The sequence below is a fragment of the Chrysochloris asiatica genome, unplaced genomic scaffold (genome assembly GCF_000296735.1).
Source record: "Chrysochloris asiatica unplaced genomic scaffold, ChrAsi1.0 scaffold00454, whole genome shotgun sequence".
Classification (NCBI taxonomy): domain Eukaryota; kingdom Metazoa; phylum Chordata; class Mammalia; order Afrosoricida; family Chrysochloridae; genus Chrysochloris; species Chrysochloris asiatica.
The window spans coordinates 113373-130606 of record NW_006408972.1 but is presented as its reverse complement, the minus strand read 5'-3'; the positions used below and the strand labels follow the sequence as shown (position 1 = coordinate 130606).

The window sequence follows — 17234 nt, the reverse complement described above, 5'->3', positions numbered from 1 at the left end:
AGGGTGTAAATCCTTACGGGAGTAGAAAGCCTCATCTTTCTCCCGCGGAGCGGCTGGTAGTTTCGAACTGCTGACCTTAAGGTTCGCAGCCCGATTCGTAACCACTACGCTACCAGAGCTCCTTCAGGACTCTGTTAGGAGGTGATTAAAAAGCCCAAGTGTGGCTCAGAGTGCACTTTTGTCATCAAAGTAACATCTTTGCCTTTAGAAAGTTTAAAAATAATTTTTGCTACAGATTTGCCCAATGTGTTGTGCTTTTTCATTTTTTTCCTTCCTTCTTTTTTTTAAAAAAAGTTTTCATTGTGAACTGAGTGATAGTTTACATGGGAGAACATCAGTTTCATACTCATTGTTTCATTGCAATGATTATAATCACCTACGTGCATCATCATTCAACAATATTTGCTTCTATTTCCTCTTTTTTTTGGGGGGGTTGGTGGATATACCTAAAAACACTCAGGGATATATTATCATTTAAACAACCAAAGGGCTCATTCTGCATGCCTGCCTCCTGGCTGCCAGCACACTGTCTAGAGTCCTCAGCTGCTCTCTCTCTCCATGTCCTCATCTCTGCCTCCATCCCTGGTGTCACTGCTTCTCTGGATAAGGTCCCAGATTCCACTCATGCTTTTCTCCCTTGATGGTCCTAGGGTCCTCTGTTCCTAGAATGTAATATTAACTACTCCCCACTTTTTGCTATAAAGCTTCTACCTTTACAGTTGTGACAGCCACAATTAGTTATGGTAACAACAATTATTCACTATTGAATCACTGAATGCTATCCCCATCTCCTTTAACCCTTTAACCAGACTTGTCTAGACAAGATTAGAACTAATAAGAGGGGATTCTACCTCTCCCCCCACTCTTAAACTAAATTCCCTCTTGAAAACTTTATAGCCCTGACCCCCCCCCCCCCCATTTTAGGTAACCAATGTCTAAATTGCTCGTCCCGATCAACCCTGTGTACAGAGGATATAGGCTCATATACTTGTTGTGAAGACTCCTTCCCTCTCGGTTGGTATTTTGAGCTACTACATCCATAAATATAGATCAAGCTCATCAAATTGTCTGCTTCATTTCTTGACTGCTGCTTTCATGGACACTGATTGCGAGTAGAATGCCAAGTAGAACGTGAACATTGACAATTTCACTTAACTTTCTGGAAATGACTGTCTCCTGGCTTCCTGAGCTGGGGAAGGGAAAGACCAGGGGGTGACCTGGATTAGAAGACAAGGTCTCTGAGTTTCCTTCAGTGGCCTTGTGCTGGAGGTAGCTTTTCTAGCCACAGGTACAGAATACTGACAGACCATCCCTACTTTTCTGTCTGGGCTCTACTGTGTTAAACCAAGCATTTTGGGAGGGCAGGTGGCTGGGGAATGCTGGATGTATTTGTAGCTAAGTGTCATGGATTGAATTCTGTTCCCACACGTAGTGTCAGTTAGGCTGCAGTGTGATTCTCAGTGTGAAGTAATTACCCTTCAGTTTGTGATTGGATACAATACTATGTATTGCAAACCCTCACCTCTATGATGTTAACGAAGCAGGATTGAAGGCAGTTATGTTAATGACTGATGAAATCGAAAAGGATGAAATCTACAGAATTAGGTTACATCTTGAGTTTATCTCTCTTGGAGGGAAGAAAAAAGAGTGTAAACAAGATGAAAGGAAACTAGCAACCACCAAGGAAGAAGAGCAGGGGAGCTTGTCTTTTGGACCCAAGGGTCCTGTGCTGGGAACCTCCTAGACCCATGGATGAGTGATAACAGGACATACGGAGATCTCCAAGGAACGCTGGGTCCACAGATGTTGAAAGGAGACAAGGACTGACCCAGAAAGAAAACCTTCCCCCTAGAACGAGTGCCCTGAATTTGATGCTGCGTCCTGTTGTACATGTGGTTGCTGTGAGTTGGGACCCACGTGAAGGCACCTAACAACAGCCAACTGTGAAAGGATAAATTCCTGTTTGTGAAAGCCATCCCCTTGTGATATTTCTGTTGTAGCTGCACTAGAGAACTAAGAAACCAACGAGCTGAGCTTTTCTTGGTGTAACAGAGTCAAGTTTTCAGAAGCAGCAGCAAAATCTGATGTTTTTTAAAAATTGATTTTATCATTTGTCACTGTGGAGCAAATCCAACTGAAAATGTATGTTCAGCATAAGGAGAATCAGTGAATTCAAATAGAAGAGGATTTGCCAACCAGATTAGGATAACCTCATCTTTGTTAAAATGAGAAAAATCCTCTTAGAACAATTTTTCTGGAGCCAAGTGAGAGGGAACATCACTTGCTTGTCATCTCCCGAGATCCTGGGTCTGGCTGGGATAAAACATGAGGAGGACTTTATCAGCAGTTTCATGGGTTGAAACTCTCACCCTGTGGATGAGACTGAGATCTGAGATTAATTCAAAGGGATTGTTCTTAATTCTGACCAGATGCAGTTTTAATTTTTTTTTTTTAACTTTTTATTGTGAATTGAGTGAAAGGTTTACATTGCAGATCATTAGTTTTACATTCAACAAATCAAATACTTCTCTTCATTACATGGTTACAATCCCCTCCATGCATCACCAGTTAACAGCATTTACCTCTATTCACTTTAACCTGTGTTTCCCACCACCCCATCTTTTCTCTGCCAACCTCCCTCTAGTTGCATCTTCCCTGCTCCATCACCCATGTCAACACGTGTCTACCCTCTAGTGCATGTATCATTTCTTCCTCCCTCCAAAACCCTCATAGATTGTTTCTTTTATCAAGAATCCCCCTCTTTTTTTTCTCTTTTTGATATACAAAACAACAACAACAACCCATCTATGCAGGAATATATAATCATTTAAACAACAAAGGGCACAGTTTGTAAGCCTTCCACTTGGCTGTCAGCACACAGCCTTTCTCTTTCCATGTTTCTAGAGTCCTCAGCTGCTCCCTCTCTCCATGCTCTGGGTAGGGTCCCGCGTTCTGCTTGTGCTCTTCTCCCTTGATGGTCCTAGGGTCCTCTGTTCCTGGACTGTAAGATTGACTAGTCTCCCCTTTTTGTTACAAAACTTCTAATGTTACAATTGTGACAGTCGCAATTAGTTAAGATAACAATTACTCATTATTGAATCATAAGAATCTTACCCTCATCTTCTTTCACTAGATCCATCTAGACAAGATGAAAACTATTCAGTGGGGATTTTACCTTCCCCCGCACACTCTGAAACTAAACTCTCTCTTGAAAACTCATAAGCCAGCCACTTTGTGCCTTTATAGACCCTCCTCCCCCATTTTACATAGCCAATGTCTGACCACATCGTTTAAGAAAAGGAAATGTGTGAAAGAACTTGGGTAAGAGGAGCAGCCATGGGGGAAGCTGACTGTGTCTCATTACCTTGTGTGCATATGATCTTACTGATGAAGAGAGACCGCTGGCTCTCCAGGAATGGTGAGATATAACCTCTCATTGGATGACAGAGGGAAATACTCTTCTGAGGCTTCCTGCCTGCGAGCGTGGTACATGCTGTTCCCTTTATTGGGAATGTCTTTCATTCTGGGAAGCAGGCGAATGCATTCCCTTTTGTCCTCCAGCTTGGGCATCTCTCTTCTGTGCAGTTCTTCCTGGTGCTGCCCACCCAGATGGGCACCCCACCCCTGTTCTCATGCCCTCAGGGAACCTTGTGTATCCCTTGCTCTGGTTAGTGTTTTTCCAGTAGCAGTGGCAACTGAAACTCAACTCAGACACTTTGTAGCAAAAGGGCAATTCGCTAGTTTCTATCTGCAGAGAGGATGTTGCAGGTCCCGGCAGTGTTGTGTTCTGGTTTGCACTGAGTCACCTTGAGTCTGAACCGACTCAACAGCACCTAACAACAACAACAACTGCAAAAAGCCAGGTCAGACCGTATGGAGGTGTTCAGGAATGTTCTTTGTTTTCTGTCTTCTCTTTGTTCTTTGGCTTTTTCTCCTTTGTCTTCTTTTTCTTCCTACTCCTCCCCTGTTCCTCTTCTACTTCTTCTACCTTTCCTTCACCTCCTCTTCTCCCTCTTGCTCTTTTCTCTCCCTCCTTTTTTATTTCTCTTCTGCTTGTTTTTCTTCCTTGATCTCTGGTTTACTCCTTTCTCTGTGTGACTTTTCTGTTTTCCTCCTCCTTTTCTCCTTGTTCTTTCTCTTTCTCTCTCTCTGTCTCCAGTTTGCCCTTTTCTCTGTGTGGACCCCCTTTCTCTTCATGCTCTCCCCTGATTCTTTCTCTCCTCTTCCTTCCTAATGCCCCCCTCTTTTAGGCTTGCTCTTTTTTCCCCCTGTGTAGATCTTATTCTTTAAAGACAGGGAAAATAAGACTGGCAACCCAAAGCCCTTAGCATCCTAGCTCAGCCAGCTCTTGGGAGCATTTCTAACAAGAACTCCTTCTGACCTGTGTGGACCATGTGTCCACATCTCAATCTATTGGCAAATCCAGGAACAATCAGTATGGTGGCATGTACTTCCTGAGCTCAGGCGAGTACATGAGAGTCTAAACTCAGAGGCACTTGGCGTGTGTAAATAGAGCTGTCAGAAAGTGGAGACTTACTTCCATTTTGAAGACTTACCATGTTGAATTTTTGAATGTACTTTTTCTAACAGATGTTCCTTGAACTCTGATGCTGACCTTAAAAGAAACATTCTTTTTCTCTGAGGTCTGGAAGGTACAGACCACCACAATCTAGTTCCAGAGGGTCTCCCCACTATTGTCAAACAGATGCATGATGCCATAGTTTATACCTGAAGGATCTTGATGTACAGTATTATCAATCAATCTTTACCATGATCCCAGGTACATACATGCTTGAGAAAGTAACTTTTATAGCCGGTTCCTCTTAAGACCTATTCAGCCACTGTCCAATGACCATCTTATAACAAACTGGAGAGCACACAAACTTACTGTTGCATAGCCTTAACCAATAGATGCATTTGAGTTATGGTGCTGGAGAAGAATATTGAAAGTGCCATGAACTGCCAGAACAAACAAATCTATGTTGGAAGAAGGGTAGCCAGAATGCTTCTTGGAAGCCAACATGGCCAGATTTAATTTTTCATACTTAAGACATGTCAGGAGGGACCAGTCCCTGGTGAAGGACATCAGGCTTAGTACAGTGGAGGGTCAGCAAGAAAGAAGGAGACCCCCAATGAGAAGAATTGATAGTGGCAGCAGTAATGGGCTCAAATGTAACATCAGTTGTAAAGATGATGCAGGACTGTTTATATAGGGTCGCTATGTGTCATAACTGCCTCAACTGCATCTAACAACAGTAGTAACAGGAACCAATCATGTAATCCCACACCAGTGTTAGCCACCCATCCCTGAAAAGCCCCCACACTCAGATATCCTGCCTTTGGGACCCTGGATTGTCTTTCAGTGAGTCATGATTTTGTAGCTTTAGTTCTTGCTTCAATTGGACTTGGTTGGCTTCTTCATTGTCAAAACAAGTGGCCATTTTCGCTCTGTGACTTTGGATGTCTTCCTGGTCCAGACTGCCTCTAGACTTTCAATCCAACCTCTTAATTTTGTTTTGCAGAGTGTGAGTCTTCATTCTAACTAACGCAGGGGGAAGGACAGGTTTGTGTGGAATATCCATGCCAACTCCCTCACAGAGCTGACAGTGGGCCCTGGCTGGGTGCTAGACAGAATCTCTTCTGAGATTCCATCCTCCGCAAGGCATCAATATTTCATGACACAGTATCTGGGCTACAACAAGTCCGTCCCAGCTTCTCAGTTAGTAGCTGAGCACTTAACCCTTTGCATCACTACCCTACCTACTGCCATCAAGTTGATTTCAACCCACAGTGACCCTGTCACTCCAGAAGACAGCTGCTCCATAGGGTTCTGGAGGTTGTACTCTTTTCTTTTTTAGCTTTTCATTATGAATTGGGTGAAGGTTTACAGACAAAATAATCAGCTTTACATTCAGCAAATGATAAACTTGGTTTTATCTCAATGACTACAATGCTTTCCCTGCAACAACCTGTATCCTGCTTCCTCCCTGTGGCTCCCCATTGACACCTTATATTTCACAAATGAGCAAGGAAAAATATTTGACGTACATGTACAAAACAAAAAAGACTTATCCATTTAAATGTCCAAAGAGCATATATTGTCAGCGAATGGAGGCTGGAATCATTATGGAAGCACACTGCCACACCCTCCTCCCATGGGACAGGTGACCGGTGGGTTTGAACTACCGACCTTTTGGTTAGTGGCCAAGCACTTAACTACTGTACCACCAAGGCTCATGAATATAATCACAAGGATCCTAACTGTGGAGGAAGGAATTAGAAGAGAGAACACGAGAGATAATGGCATGAAAAAGACTTGGCCTAACACTGATGAATTTTGAGAGTGGAAGAATGGGGCCAGGAGCTAAGGAATGCAGATGGCCTCTAGAAGCTGCCAAAGGCAAGACCATGGGATTCTCCTCACCTTCAGGAGGAACACAGAGCTGCTGACAACCTGACGTTAGTCTAGTGGATCCATTTGGACTTCTGACTTCCAGAACCGTCAGAGAACAAATGTGCGTGGTTTTAAGCTCCTGTGTTTGTGGTCATTTGGTATTTAATCAATAAGGAACTAATATGGTGGGGGATTGGTGGAAGACTAATTAACAACCTGCGATATGCTGATAATGCAACCTTGCTTGCAGAAAGTGAAGAGGACTTGAAACATATACTTATGAAGATCACAGAGCACAGCCTTCGAAATGGATTACATCTCAATGTTAAGAAAACAAAAATCCTCACCACTGGACCAATAAACAGCATTCTTATCAATGGAGAAGAGATTGAAGTCGTCAAGGACTTCATTCTTCTTGGATCAACTGTCAACAGTCATGGAAGCAGTGGTCAAGAGATCAGACAATGTATTGCATTGGGCAAATCTGCTGCACAGGAACTTTTTAAAGTGTTGAAGAGCAGAGATGTCAGCTTGAGGACTAAGGTGCGCCTGACCCAAGCCATGGTATTTTCAATAACCTCATATGGATGTGAAAGCTGGACAGTGAATAAGGAAGATCGTAGAAGAATTGATGCCTTTGAGTTGTGGTGTTGGAGGAGAATACTGAAAGTGCCATGGGCTGCCAAAAGAACCAATAGATCTGTTTTGGAAGAAGTGCAACCAGAGTGCTCCTTGGAGGCCAAGATGGCTAAGCTTCGTCTCTCCTACTTTGGACATATTGTCAGGAGAGAACAGTCGCTGGAGAAGGATGCCATGCTGGGTATGATGGAGGGTCAGAGAAAAAGAGGAAGACCCCCAACGAGATGGATTGGCCAGGAGGCATCATTGATGGCGTCAAGTGTGGCAGCGGTAGTGAGGTTGGCCCAGGATCGGACATTGTTTCGATCTGCTGTGCATGGGGTCGCTATCGGTTCCGACTCGATGGCACCTGACAACAACAACAATGGTGGGGGAGCAACTCCTCACTCTGCAGATGTTAGCTGCATCGCGGACCTTCTTACCACTGATATTCAGCTGTATACACAGGATTCCTGGCATGGTTCTGGACCGCTAACTAAAAGCTCAGTTTTTCAAACTTACCTCCTGTTCCTTGGAAACTTGATACAGGGCCACTATGAGTAGTAACTGACTTGACAGTACTTAACAACAACAAAAACACCTCTAGAAGTTCTAATGAAACATTGGTGACTCAAATCTATCCACAGGTGTCCCAGAAGAAAGTCTTAGCCATCTGTTTCCAATCTTCTATACAAAACTTGAGGGAGCCCAGTTCTACTCTGCGTGACATGGGGTTGCCCCAACTCAGAATGAACGCAACAGTAACTAGTTTGGTTTTGGGTTACACACCACCATGGCTATTTCTATGCCTTTAGAAAATGGTCACTTCTTGGTGGGTGCCCCCTGAGTTCCCTTTGCTAAACTAACCTGGGTGTCCCAACAATGGATTCAAGCGCTGCAATGATGTTGCAGTGATGAGGATGTTGCAGGACCAGGCGGTGTTTTGTTCCATTGTATATAGGGTCACTACAAGTTGTAACCTACTCAATGACACCAAACAACAACTAATGCAGTGGGAACTGTCTGCAAAGACCCTGCTATGGATTAGACTGTGTTCCACAAAAATATATGTTGAAATCCTTATCCCTGTGCCTCTGGTTTTATTCCTATTTATGTATAGGGTTTTCCTTTTGTTATGGTAGCAAGGGTATGTCAGAATAGGGTGGATTCTAAACCTAATCTCTTCTGAGTTATAAAAAGTTATAAAAAGAGAAGAATACATTGGTTTACTGGTGAGTGGACGTGGGGGAAAGGCAACAATGAAGATATGGGCTGAGTTCGACCATGTTCCATAGATTCCTGTTGACCTGGAGAAGAGAGAGAGAGAAGAGGATGGGATGGTTGGTCCGAAGTGTGATGAGCTCTGGGGATTCCTGATCCCATGGACAAGGACATAGCCATGGAGAGCTAGAGTGAAGTGTTCAGCTGATATGAAGTGAAGGGAGATGCACAAGAACACCCAAACTTGCAGATAGCACCCATTCGACCTAGCTTCAATGACTTGATGATCAGAAGTCGAGTAGAGGAAGATACAGAAATTTGATAAAGGAAGGAAATATAAATTGCTACAATTTGATGAACTTGATCTATACTTATGGAATTAGTATCTCAAAATACCAACTGAGAGGGAAGGAGTCTTCACATCAGGTATCAATCCTATCCTCTCTGTATGGAGGGTTGATGGGGATGAGCAACGTCGACATTGGCTACCTAAAATGGGGTGTGTGTGTGCTTTAAAGGTATGAAGTTTTCAAAAGGGATTTTATAAGTTTTCAAGAGGGATTTTAGTTTCAGAGCGTGTAGGGGAAGGTAGAATCCCCACTTAATAGTTTTCATCTTGTCTAGATGGGTCTAGTGAAAAGAGATGGGGATAAGATTCTTAAGATTCAATAGTGAGTAATTGTTATCATGACTAATTGCTACTGTCACAACTGTAAAGGTAGAAGTTTTATAACAAAAAGGGGGGAGTAGTTAATCTTACAGTCCAGGAACAGAGGACCCTAGGACCATCAAGGGACACGAGTCTGAATGGAATGTGGGACCCTATCCAGAGAAGCAGTGACACCAGAGATGGAGGCAGAGATGAGGACAACGAGAGAGGGAGCAGCAGAGGATTCTGGACTCATGGAAAGAGAGGGACTGAGTGCACTCAGCCAGGAGGCAGACTTGCACAATGTGCCCTTGGGTTGTTAAAATGATTGTATATTCCTGAGTATTTTTGTGTACATCACTCCACCCCCCCTTAAAAAAAAAAAAAAAACCAAATGCAAACAAACAAAAAACAGAGGGAATAGAAGCAAATGCTGTTGAATGGTTATGAATGGAGGAGATTTTAATCATTGCAATAAAATGAAATACAGTAGGATGAGTGTAAAACCGATGTTCTCCCATGTAAATTATCACTCAATTCACAATAAAAGCTTTAAGAAAAGAGAGAAAGAGAAGAACAGATGGAGAAATACATATAGGGGAAGACGGACAACATGTGATGACTGTCTAGAAAGCAGTGTAATGCCAGGACCATCCACAGACTCTGGGAATAAAAGGAATTGACATGGTTAAGACCCCGATTTGAATGTTTAGCCTCCAAAACTGTGAGAAATAGATTTCTGTTCTTTAAAGGCAACCACTGTGATATCTCTATTCTGGCAGCACTGAGAAGCTAAGACCTATGTCCAATGGTCACATTCTGAGGGTCTGGGGTTGGATTATTCAGCCCAATACAATCACTATACTAAATTACCATGACTATCACTTGGATGTCTGGTATGTGGGATTCCAACATAGTTGTTGTTGTTGTTAGGTGCCACTGAGTCGGTACCAACCAATAGTGACCTTATGCACAGCAGAATGAAACACTGCCCAATCCTGGGCCAGCCTCACTACCGCTGCCACACTTGAGTCCATTGATGCTGCCACTTGGCCAATTCATCTCGCTGGGGGTCTTCCTCTTTTTCTCTGACCCTCCACCTTATCAAACATGATATCCTTCTCCAGTGACTGGTTCCTCCTGACAATATATCTAAAGTATGAGAGACGAAGTTTGGTCTTCTTGGCCTCTAAGGAGCACTCTGGCTGCACTTCTTCCAAAATGGATCTATTGGTTCTTTTGGCAGCCCATGGCACTTTCAATATTCTCCTCCAACACCATAACTCAAAGGCATCAATTCTTCTACAGTCTTCCTTATTCACTGTCTAACTTTCGCATGCATATGAGGTTATTGAAAATACCATGGCTTGGGGCAGGCACACCTTGGTCCTCAAGCTGACATCTTTGCTCTTTAACACTTTAAAAAGTTCCTGTGCAGCAGATTTGCCCAATGCAATACATTGTCTGATCTCTTGACCACTGCTTCCATGACTGTTGACAGTTGATCCAAGAAGAATTAAGTCCTTGACAACTTCAATCTTTTCTCCGTTGATAAGAATGTTGTTTATTGGTCCAGTGGTGAGGATTTTTGGTTTCTTTACATTGAGATGTAATCCATATCGAAGGCTGTGCTCTTTGATCTTTATCAGTAAATATTTTAAATCCTCTTAACTTTCAGCAAGCAAGGTTGTATGTATCATCTGCATATCACAGGTTGTTAATGAGTCTTCCTCCAATCCTGATGCCATGTTTTTCTTTATATAAACCAGCTTCTCGTATTATTTGCTCAGCATACAGGTTGAATAAGTATGGTGAAAGAATAGAACCTTGTCGCACACCTTTCCTAATTTTAAAACTTTCAGTGTTCCCATGTTCTGTTCGAACAACTGCTTTTTGGTCCATGTACAGATTCTTCATAAGTACAATTAAGTGTTCTGGAATACTCATACTTTGCAATGTTGTCCATAGCTTGTCATGATCCACACAATCAAAAGCCTTTGAGTAGTCAATAAAGCACAGGTAAACATCTTTCTGATATTCTCTGTTTTCAGGCTTAAAATTAGGAAAGGTGTGTGACAAGGTTGTATTCTTTCACCAGTTTAGTCAATCTATATGTTGAACAATTAATCTGAGAAGCTGGATTATGTGAAGGAAAGTATGGCATCAGGATTGGAGGAAGAATCATTAAAAACCTTCGATATGCAGATGATACAACCTTGCTTGCTGAAAGCAAAGGGGACTTGAGATCAAATACTTTGATGAAGGAAGATCAAAGAGCACAGCCTTCGGTATGGATGCCATCTCAACGAAAAGAAAACAAAACCCCTCACCACTGGACCAATAAACAACATTCTTATCAATGGAGAAAAGACTGAAGTTGCCAAGGACTTTATTCTTCTTGGATCAACTATCAACACTCATGGAAGTAGCAGTCAAGAGATCAAATGAAATATTACATTAGGCAAATCTGCTGCACAAAATCTTTTAAAAGTGTTGAAGAGCAAAGATGTCAGCTTGAGGACTAAGGTGCACCTGACCCAAGCCATGGTATTTTCAATAACCTCATATGCATACGAAAGCTGGACAGTGAATAAGGAAGACCACAGAAGACTTGATGCTTTTGAGTTATTGTGTTGGAGGAGATTATTAAAAGTACCATGGACTGCCAAAAGAACAAACCTATCTGTGTTGGAAGTAGTCAGAGTGCTTCTTGGAGGCCAGGATGCCCAGACTGCATCTCCCATACATATTATCAGGAAGGACCAGTCTCTGGAGAAGGATATCATGTTTGGTAAAGTGGAGGGTCAGAGAAAAAGAAGTGGTAGTGGTTGTGTGCTGTGGAGTTGGTTCCGATTCATAGCAACCCTGTACAGGGTCTCTGAGGCTGTAATTCTTTATGGGGGCAGAAAGTCTCATCTTTCTCCCATGGAACAGTTGGTAGTTTCGAACTGCTGACTTTAGGTTTGCAGCCCGATTTGTAACCACTATGCTACCAGAGCCCCAAACAAGATGGATTGGCACAGTGGTGACAACGATGGGCTCAGGTTTACCAACAATCGTGGTGTTGGCCCAGGTCTGGACCAGGTTTCATTCTGTTGTGCATAGGATCATTAGGAGTCGGTACCGACTTGATGACACCTAACAACAACAATTCATTCAAGAATGTTGAGCTGTGTGTTAACGCACCAACTGCAAAATCACTTTCAATTGTAAGGCCAGAAGTTCAAGGTCCTCAGAAACCCTATACAGGGTTGCTCTGGGTCAGAACTGACTGGACAACACTTCACAACAACAACAATTAATTCAAATCCGGTTTGTATGTGGAGGAGAGGGGGAGATGTGGGAACAGTGAGAAGGGCAAGATGATGAAAAGACTGTGGGTGACTGACCAGGGACTGGAATCGCATGGCATTACTGAGGGGTGAGGAGACTGAAATGATCATATTTACATCTAAGAAAGACTGTCCTGTCTACCAGGGAGTGCAGAGTGGACACAAAGACAAGGCAGGGCCTGAGGGATTTGTTGTTGTTAGGCGCCATTAAGGTCACTCTGACCCATGGTGACTTTATGCGTAACAGAACGAAACATTGCCTGGTCCTACGCCGTGGTCATGATTCTTGGTGGGTTGGACTCCATTGTCTTGGCTACTGTGTTAATCCATTTCATGGATGGTTCCTTTGTTCCTGTTTGCACTCTAAACTACCAAACATGATGTTGTTTCCTAGAAACCGGTCTTTCCTGATGTGCCCCCAAAGTAATCGAGCCAAGGTCTCTCCATCCTCACGCTTAAGGAGCTTTCTGGTGGTCATTTATCAAAGATTGGAGACTAGTATGGTGTTGTGATAATGTGCCATAAAATTAATGCCAACTCATAGTGACCCTGCATAGCATTTCCAAGAGTGGCTGGTGGGTTTAGAGATGATGCACTCCAGGATAGGGACTCTGTCAGTGATGGAGAGTAAGAAGTGGAAAGATCTGCTTCAGCTCCTAGGAGATGGGGAGGAGGGGAGCGCATGTCTGCAGTGTTGGGCAGATGGCCTTACCAACCGAGAGGGCAGGGTGGTGGTTTGGAGCTGAGGAGCCTGAGTCTGAGGTGCAGGTTGGACCAGGAGGCAGGTGGGCCTGGGTGCAGAGACTAGGAAGGGCATGAGAAAGCCCAGTCCTTGTTTATACACCTACCTGCACCACGAGGTCAGCCCGTCTCAGCCGGTGTGACTGTGCAGCAGGCGGTTGTCTCATTCTGTTTTCTTCCCAGTTACCTTCAGCTGAGCTTAGCACCAGACACAGGGACTTGAATGCTCATATAGGAAACGATTTGACCGGGGCGCTTGTTGGGGGTGTTGGGGATATGAACCTATCCCTCTCTGGCCTTGAGGAGGTACCCAACTGACTGAGGCCCCCTCCTGCTTTCTGGCTTCATCCAAAATAATCTCACCAGTACTTTCCAGTTCTTTGGGGATGGTGGTGGGGAAGAGGACAGTCTCCCAGGGTGGCAGCCTGTGTCCCCGCTCAGGATGGGTGCTGAGAAATAGGCCAATGGGGTGGGATTGGGGAGATGCTGTTATGGGTACCACCACCTACTGAGCACCTACTGTATATCCCACCCAGCACTAGGGTTATTTTCCCAGGCGACCCCTCTGAATGGTTACTTACATCAGGAGTCAGAGTTGAGAAATCATGTGGGCAGTTTGTGAGTGAGGAATACAAATCAGGTGAAGCTCAAGCGGGTCCTCAAGGTTACAGAGCAAGTAATAAAGTCCACGTTGGAACTCAGGTCGGTGAGAAATCCAAGGCCACCACTTTATGCTAGAATGCTCATTCCCCGAGTCTTCTCTCCACCTGTCTGCTCTGGCCTCTCTCCAGTACGTGGCCAGGGCACCAGGGCTGTATTTAAGGGAGGGTTTTCTGACACTCTTGGACCTGTGGGCTCGATACAGGCTCCAGTGGGCGGAGTGAGAAAGAAGGCGCCAGTATTGAGTGTGTGGTGGGGACGCAAAAAGGACCCAGGCGCCGCGAGGGACCGAGGAAGCAGAGCGCGGCTTTCGCCCTGCTCCCCCCTCGGTGGTTGCGGGTTCTCCCTTCTCGTACGCCGGACGTGACACAGCCGCTGCCGCCCACTCCGCGCTCTGTAGGTTCTGGGGAGCAGCTGTCTCGGCGCTGGGACAGCAGGGGCGCCGCGGGGACTGCACCCATCTGCCAAGAGAGACACCTGCAGATCAGAGTGCGGCGCTCTCCGGGGCCGCAGCGCAGCGCATGGTGAGCGCCCCCCCCCCCGGACTCAGGGATACCTTGGTTGCGGGTCCTGATGCTCCCCGGGGTGCCCGATGGGGCCACCTGGGGGGCGCAGGGCTGAAACTGGGACAGTGCGCAGCCCGCCCTTGTCTCCCAGCCAGCCATGCTGTCGCCAGAGCGCAACGGCAGCGCGGATCCGGCGCGGTTCTGGAATCAGCAACGGTTGGCCCCCCGGGGGCGCCATGGGAGGCTCCGCTGGGGCGGCACCGCTGGGGCCCGCGCAGGTGGTCACCGCCTGCTTCCTGACCCTGCTCATCCTCTGGACTCTTCTGGGCAACGTGCTGGTGTGCGCGGCCATCGTGCGCAGTCGCCACTTGCGAGCCAAGATGACCAACGTCTTCATTGTGTCCCTGGCGGTGTCCGACCTCTGCGTGGCGTTGCTGGTCATGCCCTGGAAGGCGGTAGTCGAAGTGGCCGGGTACTGGCCCTTTGGGTCGTTCTGCAATGTCTGGGTGGCGTTTGACATCATGTGCTCCACCGCGTCCATCCTGAACCTGTGCGTCATTAGCTTGGATCGCTACTGGGCCATCTCGAGGCCCTTCCGCTATGAGCGCAAGATGACCCAGCATATGGCTTTGCTTATGGTCGGCCTGGCCTGGACTTTGTCCATCCTCATCTCCTTCATCCCGGTCCAGCTCAACTGGCATAGGAACAAGGCGGGTTCCTCGGGCGCGGTAGATCCCCCATCGAACCTGGTCAACGGGACGCCCTGGGAAGAGTCCGGAGAGCCGGAGGCAAGGGCGAACTGTGATTCCAGCCTGAATCGCACGTATGCCATCTCCTCGTCCCTCATTAGCTTTTACATCCCGGTGGTCATCATGATCGTGACCTACACGCGCATCTACCGCATAGCCCAGGTGCAGATTCGCCGTATCAATTCCCTGGAGAGGGCCGCTGAGCACGCGCAGAGCTGCCGGAGCCGCGCACCTTGTGCGTCCGACGCCAACCTGCGGGCGTCCATCACGAAGGAGACCAAAGTTCTCAAGACGCTCTCGATGGTCATGGGGGTCTTCGTGTGCTGCTGGTTGCCCTTCTTCATCCTTAACTGCATGGTTCCCTTCTGTAGTGGCCACCCCGAAGACCCCCGGGCCGGCTTCCCCTGCGTCAGTGAGACTACCTTCGACATCTTCGTCTGGTTCGGCTGGGCCAACTCCTCGCTCAATCCCATCATCTACGCCTTCAACGCCGACTTCCGGAAGGTGTTTGCCCAGCTGCTGGGGTGTAGCCTCTGCTGGCGCACCCGGGTGGAGACGGTGAACATCAGCAATGAGCTAATCTCCTATCACCAGGACACAGTCTTCCACAAGGAGATCGCAGCTGCTTACATCCACATGATCCCCAACGCCGTCACCTCTGGGGCTGGGGAGCGGGACAAGGTGGAGGAGGCACCATTTGATCACATGTCCCAGATCTCACAAACTTTCCCAGATGAGGACCCTGCCGCCGAATCTGTTTGGGAACTCGACTGTGAGGGGGAAGTTTCATTAGGGAAAATTACACCTTTCACCCCAAATGGATTCCAGTAAATTGTAGAAGAAAATCCCTCGTGAATGTATACCAATATAGCTAACTGGCCAGACATTCACACACAGACACACACACACACACACACACAACTACACATTTCCAGTTGCTGTTTAATTTATCACCTGTCATTGTGTCACTGTGCTGTAGTCCATATGCTTAAAGACCTCCAGAGACTGATTGATTAGTGGAAGAATTGCCCTGAGGGGCTTGGAACAAACTCAAATATACCCGAGTCTAGCAGCAATCCCCATGTTCTGTTAGAGAAGGTGAAATTTAGGTATTACCAAAATAAAAAAAGAAGTGATTGTTGGTCCTTATACAATATCTTCACCCCTCCCTTTTAAAACAAAGCAAATGCCCAAGGATGGCTCTATATTAGGATTGAAGTTTCAGTCACAGATCAGTGTGTGTGTGGTGGCTATGGGGTGGGAGACGGTGGCTTTCCTGTGTCCTGCTTTCTGTGGCTGTGTGCTTATGCAGTTTCTGGGTTAGCAGGTCTCTTTACTTCAGCCAAAGGATCCTTCCTGATCTGTTCTTGTGTCTAATAAATACAAGTGATGTGGATTATGGGGTGATTTTCTTTGTTTTGTCAGGTTGGGTTTCAGAATGGCTCCTGGAGAAACGAGGAGAACATCTTTAAAAGCAGTGTAGATTTTCTCTGTATCTGAAAGTCCAGGCTGATTTTCGTGTAGGGTTTGTTGCTGTTAAGTGCCTCATAGTGACCCTGTATAATGTTTCCTAGAAGCAGCTGGTGAGTTTGAATCGCAGACCTTGTGTTCCAGTGCATTATCCCACAGCACACTAGGAATCTTCTTGTAGGATTGTTGTTGTTAAGTACCGTGGAGTCAGTTCCGACTCATAGTGACCCTGTATAGCTTGGCCTTATAGGTACCAAAGGGGAAGGGGGGACCAAACCCATTGCCAAATTCCCAAACCTGACTCATAGTGATCCCACAGGACAGAATAGAAATGCCCCACAGAGTTTCTCATCTTTCTGGGAACAGGTTGGCAGATTTGAATAGCTGTCCTAGTATTTAACCACGTCTTCCCCAGGGCTAATCCATTGGCATCATGTTGATTCAGACTCATAGTGACCCTGTTAGAGTAGACCTGCTCCATAGAGTTTTCTAATCTTGATACGAACAGAAAACCTCATTCTGCTCCCAAAGAGTAAGTAGCTGGTGGGTTTGAACCTCTGACCTTGCAGCTAACAACCTAACACTTAACCCACTGCACCATCAGGATTTCTTTCTTTAAAGGGACATAGAGGGGCAAATGATTTTGCATAGCTTCTGATTTCTCTGGTTCCTTCATATGAGATCTGGTATCTGGGTTGCAAGCTGACTCTGATCAGAGCGTCTCAAGTCTGGGATTCTAATATATATTTTCTCATCTTTAAAAATGTGTAAGATATTTCTTCCCATTCCTAGACCGATGTTGTCAGTTCACTGAAAGATAATCTAGAATAATAGTTAGAGCTCTTTCAATCTCAAACTTATAGTATGTTTTAGAGTTCTGTGGATAAATTGTGT

At 45.7% G+C, this 17234-nt stretch overlaps 1 pseudogene; it reads left to right on the top strand.

Annotated features, from left to right (window-relative positions):
- The first annotated feature begins 14278 nt into the window (after positions 1–14278).
- On the top strand, positions 14279–15701 carry LOC102823450 (annotated as a pseudogene).
- Positions 15702–17234: the final 1533 nt, after the last annotated feature.